The sequence below is a fragment of the Physeter macrocephalus genome, chromosome 20 (genome assembly GCF_002837175.3).
Source record: "Physeter macrocephalus isolate SW-GA chromosome 20, ASM283717v5, whole genome shotgun sequence".
Classification (NCBI taxonomy): Eukaryota; Metazoa; Chordata; class Mammalia; order Artiodactyla; family Physeteridae; genus Physeter; species Physeter macrocephalus.
The window spans coordinates 63,086,085-63,095,176 of NC_041233.1; positions in this window are offsets into that span (position 1 = coordinate 63,086,085).

The following is a 9,092-nucleotide window of genomic DNA, read 5'->3' on the forward strand; positions in this document are numbered from 1 at the left end:
TGCGCAGCAACGAAGACTCAACGCAGCCAAAATAATAATAATTATTTTTTTTTTTTAAAAAGAAAGGAAACAAAAGGTGTGATCCTGGATTGGATCCTAGCCTAGGAAAAGGACATTAGTAGATCAATTGGCAAAATTTAAATAAGTTCTAAAAATCAGTTGACAGTATCATATCACATTTAATTTCCCAGTTTTGAAATTCCACTGAGGTTATATAAGATGTTTATATGTGTGGCAGCTAAACAAAAGGTATAGAAGAATTTCATTTTTGCAACATTTTGTCATCTGGTACTGTTTTAAAATGAAAAAAAATTGGTATGATAATAACCTAGGGGCAGGACGGGAATAAAGACGCAGACCTACTAGAGAATGGACTTGAGGACATGGGGAGGGGGAAGGGGAAGCTGGGACAAAGTGAAACAGTGGCATGGACATATATACACTACCAAAGGTAAAATAGATAGTGGGAAGCAGCCGCATAGCACAGGGAGATCAGTTCAGTGGCTTGTGACCACCTAGAGGGGTGGGACAGAGAGGGTGGGAGGGAGGGAGACGCAAGCGGGAAGAGATATGGGGATATAGGTATATGTATAGCTGATTCACTTTGTTATAAAGCAGAAACTAACACACCATTGTAAAGCAATTATACTCCAATAAAGATGTTAAAAAGTAAAATAAAATAATAAAAGGTTTGGATTAAATGACCTTTACAACCTTTCTGAGACTAGAATTCTTCAATTGTATAACTATAATATCTACCAAGCCAGCTCTCCTGCTGCTGCTATTATAAAGTTCAAACGGAGATTTTAGGGAGGAAAAATGACTCTGAAAATTGCAAAGTACTTCTTAAAATCCAAACCTTTTCAAGTAGACAGTTTATTTCTAGAAGGGTGAAATGTCTTCAGATTCCTTGGCAGTCTTCACAAAGCTAGTAATACTCCTGTATGCACATGTAGGTACTCAACATTCAATAAATCAGTGCCAGAAAGATAATAGCTGTTATAACAAAATGTAAAAGTTCCTCTTCTAAATATAAATTTTGTTTCTTCCATGGTAACTTCCTTGAAAAATATAATGTCTGGATCTGTGATGGGGCCACTTTGAAGATAACAACATAACTCTTACTCATTAATAATTAAACCTTTTCTAACACGTTTAATGGAAGGTTCTTGTACACAAGCTCTTTTGTGAGATGTGTTTTTAGAAAAATCTTCTGAGTTATTCCTTAGAACAATCTAAAACAGGAGCAAAATCAAGCAAAGCAGCCATCTCAGCCATTAAATTTCTGTGTTTCATGAACAAGAGAGCGTCCTAAATGGTAGCTTAGTGCACTCATTAAAAAAGCCTGGAATATTCTTCCAAAAATGTCTTTAAAACCCATAAGTAAGGACTTATTCTTGGAAAACTGATCTGTACCCTACTAATAAAGCAACATGCCCACCAGTTGTGGTTTGTATATGGGAGAAGGGAACATGTGGTCCTCTTCCCTTCCCAAACCACAAATGCTATTTGTTAAAGACCAGAATAGCTGTTTCTCTCTTCTCTCACAAATTCTGGTTTCAGAATTTGCAGAAGCATTTGTTTAATATCTTTTCTACAAACCTTCCTAACTCCTTTCTAGCCATGATAAGAGTGTAAAAATTATTCCACAGGTGAAAAACCAGATTAAAATATCAAAATACAAGTAGGTCCCTATAAAAATACAGAGCTGGATAAAGCAAAGGAAAGAGGAAAGAGGGCATAAACAACTTTGAAGGGTAAGGACTAATGTTGATTCTGAAATAGTGTTCTTAATATTCTAGACCTAGATGTTTGTCATCCTCCTAGCATAAAAGAATGGATATCCAGACTGAAACTTGGTGAGGATACAGATGCTCTAGATTTTTTTTCCTCCATATAAACGTTACTTTTCCCTATCTTCCAAATACATTTCCCTAGATCACTTAAAGAGGTGGTCCAAGAGATTCATTAATGGGAATTCACTGAGGCTGGGCAGTCTTTTTTCAACACATTTAAAAATTAAACTACTTTAGTACAGTTGTGGATTTACAGAAAAAATTGTGAAGATACTAGAAAGAATGGGTTCTTAAGGTGGGAGTTCCTCAGTGAAGGTGGTTATCTGAGGAGATCTGGGGCTAGTATTCCCCATCCTGTATCAACTGAGCGTTCAGCAACTCAAGCTGGAATTTCACTCATAAAAAAACCAACCATTGTCCCCACCTCCAGAACTAGACCAGTGGTTCAGATATTTTGCTCACAGGGAGAGGCAGGCCATAGAACAGAGAGCTCCAATCCTATCTCCAACCCCTAAGGAACTGATTTCAATTGCAATTCAGTATGGAGAAGTTCAAGCCTAAGGGCACTCTGAAAATCAGTACAAATGATGATGAAAGGCAATTGGGAAAAGATCAATAGATTCACTGGTGATAAAGCCTGCATGGGAGTTTGTGATTGTCCTCATTTCAGTGGAGAGAAATAAGGACAGTGCCAGCTGGGAAGATCTCTCTTGGGAGGGACAAATATCAAACCCTGACCTCAGGAACTGTCCCTTCAAAGGAGTCCCAATTTGATTGGATTAGTCTGTAAAGGAATTTATGACCCAAGACATTGTTGAAAACAACAGAGCAATTGGCCAGAATTAATGGAGCTAACAGCTGTGTGTGATCAGGAAAAGAGACAGCCAACGAGAGATCTACCATGATCACTGTCACCCTAGGTTGACTGTGGTCATATCCAAGTCTATGTCCCCTGAGGAGCAAAATCAGAGGCTTCACACCATGTGTGTGTGGTGTATGTGTGTGTTTATGAGCAGGGGTTGGGTGGGCTGATAGTTTACACTAAAATAATTCAGACCATCACTAAACAAACAAGGAAATAATAATAAGCAGTAGTGCATAGAATTGCTGGAAATTCTATGAGTAGTGCATTGAATTGCTACAATATATTATCCAAAATGTCCAATTCCAAAAAAAAAAAGAGAGACAAGCAAAGAGACAGACAAGTATGATCCATACACCAGAAACAAACAAACGAAAAAAGAACAACAAAAACAACAGATTATGGAAACTGCCTGTGGGAGCAACCAAATGTCATATTTAACAGACTTAAAAGCAGTCATTATAAATATGCTCAAAGAATTAAAGGAAACTGAAATTAAAGTTTAAAAATGGAATGATGACATTATCTTATCAAATAGTCAATATAAAAAAAGAGATAGAAATTATAAAAAAGACCCAAATGGAAATTATGAAGTTGGAAAGTACATATAATTAAAATAAAAATTCATTAGAGGGCACAATGGTAGATTTGAACTGACATAAGAAAGCATTGAAGAACTTTAGATAGATCTATGGAGATTACGCAATTCAAAGAACAGAGAGAAAAAGAAGAATGAAGAAAAATGAACAGAGCCTTAGAAAAATGTGGGAAACTATTTAACTCTCTGGACATAAATGTAAAAGAGAACTAGAAGGAGGAGTCAGAGAAAGGAGCAAATGAAATAGTCAAAGAAATTATGGCAGAAAACTTTCTAAATTTATGAAAAAACTTTACACATCCAGGAAACTCAACTTTATTAGATTTTCCAGAATATTCCTTTTATGGCAAAGTCTTAAAATTATAAGATCACATAGTCTTGAAATCATTCAACATACTTTATTTTAGTCTTGTCATTTCATGCATTGGTCTTGAAATGGATCATCCTCAACCAACCCATACAGTTCTCTGACATACTAGCCCAGGTTAAAAAGAGCACGATGTATTGAATTCAAAAAGCCAACTCTAAAAGGTATAAATGAAAAGAATGAATTGGAAAGCCCAAATTGTTCATTATAATTTATTTGGGATCATCAGCTTGAGGAAGCACAGCAAGATAAATGGGTATCTTTCCAAATGTTTCTCTAACGAATAGTGACAGGCCATGTCAGCAAAGAAGGTATCGGTTCTACCCATCTAACTTCAAGGAGCTTATCCAAAGATGAATGAGGTTAATTGAAGGCAGATGCAGTAGATCTGGGGCCATTCTATTCCAACAGAGTATATCTGTATAAGTTGAATAGTGGTCATGACAGTGGCAGAATAGAAGTCCCTTTCTCACTGTGGGTTTTGAGTTGACATAGTCTATAAGTGGGGGCAGAGACAGATTTCAATGCTAAATTCAGTTCAAACTTTTGATTAAAATTGGATTGGACATCCTAATTTCTGATGTGAGATCGCTTTGTGACTTAAAGTAGGATTCCCTCTTACCAAAAAGTGAACATAAAAGTCATGGACCTGGGGAATTTTCACTCAGGGCCAGATAAATATCTGAAACATTTTAAAGGAACAGTGAGAGATAAAGTTTTGTTTTATGTCATGAGTCATGTTTAATCAATACACTGACTTCACACATGTTTGCATCGTAAACAATTTGTTTCAAATTCAAGATGTTTAATGAGCCAAAGCTGAGCTAACAGCAAGTCCGTGCATTGACAAATGCCAGATTTTCAAGGCAACATCAGTTGTGAGTTTAATTTTTAAAACCTTTTGTAATGATATGGAATAATTTTGCAAGAGCAATTCAGTGTAATGAATGAAGATTTTCTGCCTTTCCGTCTAAGACCTTTTTTGAAATTCTAAGTCGGCCACACATTAGTCGTGTTATATGGAACATATTACACTTTCCATAGAATTGTGTAATGAATGGCTGGTCTAGGTGATTTTTAATATTGATGGGATGCAGTTACATAGAATTACCTAAGAGTAGTAATGTCTGAATAAAATATGAATGCCTGTTTCTGTTCATTTACTTGTAACATGATCTTTGGCAAGCTGTTTCCTTCTCTAAACGTCATTGTCTTATACTTAAAATGACTGCCCTATATTCCTACAGAGTGTGTGTACTCAAAAAATATTAATATGTGAATGTCTTTGAAAAGTTTAAAGTGCTCTAAAGGTTATTAGGCATATCTGTTTCCTCCTTCTCACCCTATTCTTATCCTTAACTGGATGCTTTTCCCTAAATATCACAAGCACAGATATTCATCAAAAAACCAGATACCAAATCTAGATTCCCAAAAATCTATTTCATTTTAAACAAGAGGAGTTCAAAATGCAAACAACAATATTTTTATTATCAGTGAAGTGACCAAACATTACTGTGTTGAAAAATCTCCACATTAACCAAGTTACAAGCTTATGTAAAATGACTTTTAATTCTTGTTTCTAGGTAACACCAATTATTTGACTGTCTGTTCAAATTTACCCAAATAAGTAAGGCAAACGTCTTCAAAGTATAAAATGAAATTAACTATCCATAATGCAAACAAATAATAAATGATATTGCAGATACAAAAAATTATGTTACTTAAGACATTATGTATCGGTAGTAAAATTCCATTTTTCAGGGTATGATTTTTTCTCTTGAAAATTGACCACCAATAGGTTCAGAATACCTATAATGGCTTAACTAACACATTTATATTTTTATATAGCTCTGGATGCTTTTATATAGTACATGCCTCAGTCAATTTGGAAATCTGTACATTAGATCTCCAGAATTTTGATATACCTGAGTCTCCTTCGACTCTTGTACCTATGACTTTGAATTATTTTAGTCCAACAAACAATCTCTCTCTCACTGCATTTTTCCCTCTGTAGCTTCTATTCTAGAACAGAGAAGTACATTTTATTTTATGTCTTATGTCATCTCTCAGAAGTTTTGATTATTATCATTGTGTCTACCTTGGGAACGTAAGACTATATTGCCACTGTGGACAAACATAAAGGGGTGACCTTGAAAGTTTCCAAATAATTCCCAAGACAGGGTGAACAAACTGGAGGAAGAACATAGCCTGGCCTCAGCTCCTCCAAGAAATCATGTCTTTGGAGGACTGGACCAAGTTGTATGATGCTGTATAGATTCTCTTTCCAGGTTACTTTCTACTCTTCCAGTGGCCCTTACTTTCAGTAACAGACCAATAATTCCCTAGGTTTGATAAAAATCTACACTGAAAAAAGTTCTGAGAATGTCAAGTTACATCTTACTACTAATGAAGTCTGGTGTTGTTCTCCCCAGAAAATTAGGCATTTTATACTTGTCTCTGTAGAAAGGACTATTTTTATCTAAGTGTGTGTTTCTCATGCTGGCTGGTACATACATGACCACATGGGGACATTTCCACAAAGTATATGTATTAAATTCTATTTCCAAGGGAACCTTGCTGTCTTGGTTCTGATGATCAGTCAATGTCCAGTGAATAGTGATAAAGGTTTGGGGCCACATGGGAAGACCATAGATGGCAAAGCTGTGTGTGTGTGTTTGTGTGTGTCTGTGTGTGATGTGAACAGTTTATTTCTCTACCAAAGGATTACCAAAATCCAGCAGGTAATAAAACAAACAAACAAACAAACAAAAAGATCAGTATGAAGGTGTCTTCCCTGTGACCAAGAATAGAACTATCTGAGAAACCAAACAACCAATGCAAATTTGGGTAAGTTTGGCCTGAGTCTTCTGTGCCATAGGGTAAGGTGATAATTTTTACTAAATTAGTAAAGCTACTAGTAATATTTTTACTAATTATTGCCATACTAATGACAATGAGAACTTTTTGAAAATGTAAGAAGTAGACTAACCACAATGGCTGATTCAAACCTGGCCATGTCTTAAACAAGCCACATGAAATTCATGCATAAATCAAATACATATTTTTCATCACAAAAGAGGATGGGTATCTCCCACCTGTGGTAAGCAGAATTCTCAGATGGCCCCAAGTTCCCCAACCCTTTGTATAGTCTTCTTCCCTTCTGAGGCAGAACCTGTGAATATGACGGGTAGTTACTGCCTTGATTCGGTTGTTTTATATATGGCATATGGAGATAGAATAGTCACTCCCACTATTACGTTATATTATATTACCTCTTCCTAGCAGACTAGAGAGGAATTAAGAAGTCAGAGGGATGCAATCCTGCTGACTGGAAGAAAGCAAGTGGCCTTGTTGTGAACTACCTATGGAGGCAAGGTTGTTGAGGCAAGAAATTGAGGTCAACTTCCAGAGCTGAGAGCTACCCCTGGCTGACAGTTAGCGAGAAAATGGGATTTTAGTAATACAGTTGCAAGGCAATGCACTTTGCCAACAATCTGTGACCTTGGAAAAGGATCTTGAGCCTCAGATGAGAATTGAATCCCAGGCCAACATCTTGATTTCAGCCTGGTGATTCCCTGAGCAGAGTACCCAGCTAACATGTACCTGGACGCCTAATTCATAGAAATTGTAAGATAATAAATGGGTGTTGTCTAAATCACTGTTTGCAGTCATTGGTTACACAGCAATAGGATACTAACAAACCATTAAATAACTAGTCAGGACGTTCATTTACTAACTTAATAAACATTTACTGTTTATTACAGCATAATAGGTAGTGGGGAGTCAGAGTCAAACATGACTACCATCACTCCAATGCAAATGAGAAAAGATTTCCATTAGGAACTAGCTCACCTGTTCAAAAAGAAATAACTCCCTGAACTTCTCAGGACATTGTCATGTTTGCTAGGGATAAATATGTAGATTCAGATTACAAAGGGGATAACTAGAATTTACACTCAGACTTCAAAGACAGCCAGGTTATCACAGGATTGGAAATGATTTCTTCATGTTGCAACTCTTTTCCTTCCTCTCCATTGTTCTCTCCTTTTCTGTCCAAGCCAGAAACAAAGGCAAACGTTCCATGTTATGAGAAAGATATTTGTAAAGAGTGCTCCAATTTTCTGAGATGTCAGCCTTGGAAAAGCATCCCTTCTCCTCCCAAAAGTCCCTGACTCAACTAACCTCAAATTCAGATTTGTGGCTGCAGAAATCATCCATGGAGTCCTGGTTTCAGCCACAACATGCCTGGGAGACACAGCGAATAATAAATGGCTTTCAGCTACAGAATAAAGGGTTGAAGCAACTCTTTATAATTTCTCTCACTCTAGCTCAGGCAGAAAATAGCCCCTCCCAAACACCAGCATTTACCCCACACCTACAGTGTATTTTCATTGTTTCACACCTCTGCCACTCCAGATGGCAAAACTGCAAGTATTTTCCTTATACTATAAGCATTAAAATCCAATTTAACTTGTATAACCTGAAATAAAATTCATCCCTTTGGAAGTTTATTTTTTCTCACTCTTTCAGCTTCTTCATTTGAAGGGATTAGGGAAATTCTATCATTCTGTGAAGGGACTAATGGTCCAAACCAAGAGACAGATAGAGAGCAAGGAAGAAAATGAGGAGGAGAGAGGTAGGGAGGGGGCAGGAGCTAGAGAAACTGAAGGAAGGAGCCTATTGCATTACTGAATGGCTACCGAACATGCAGGAGGCTCAGTGTGGAGCATTTACAGGGATGTGAGACTTAGCTAAGTTTCAGTTTGCTAACATGGCACCCTGGGTACAAGCAGCTCCATGTTGGGCTTAGAAATTCATTTCAACAACACTAACATCATAGTTAATGTTATAAACATGCGCTTCCCCTTGTATAAGAAATTAATTTCTCCTCACTGTCATTACTTATTCATTGATAGATTATCTGCTATGCAAATATTAGAGTTAACATAGGTAAAGCCCTTAGCTTAATCCCTGTTATAACTGTTATTATCATCACAGTGTGTAGTGTACCTGGGTTGAAGGGCAGTTGTATAAATGTTAAGGTAGATATCCCAAAATAAAACAGAAATTTTAAAAATTATTTTATAGATGATTCTGCCTCCCATCCCCAGATGACTTCATTCACAGCATAGAGTTCTTCTAACTATCCTCAAACTTACTTAAATACAAGCTTAAAATGCCTGACTTTCCTAACTTTGTCATCTTCTCTCACCAGGTAGACTCCAGTGTTCTGTCTGCAGAACTGATCCTGCTCTCTGTTTAAAGAAAATTTGGCCTATAAAACTAATTCCAAGATTGCAATCTTTGTCTTGAAAATAAAACTTAGACATGGCATGTATCTTTGGTCTATTTCAATAATGTCAGATCTCTTGCAGCTCAAGTGTTTGATAGATTGTAAATTGAGATGCCTCTAAATGGAGAAGGCATGAGCCCTTTATATGTAACTGTCACTTTTGGAAGACTGTATGA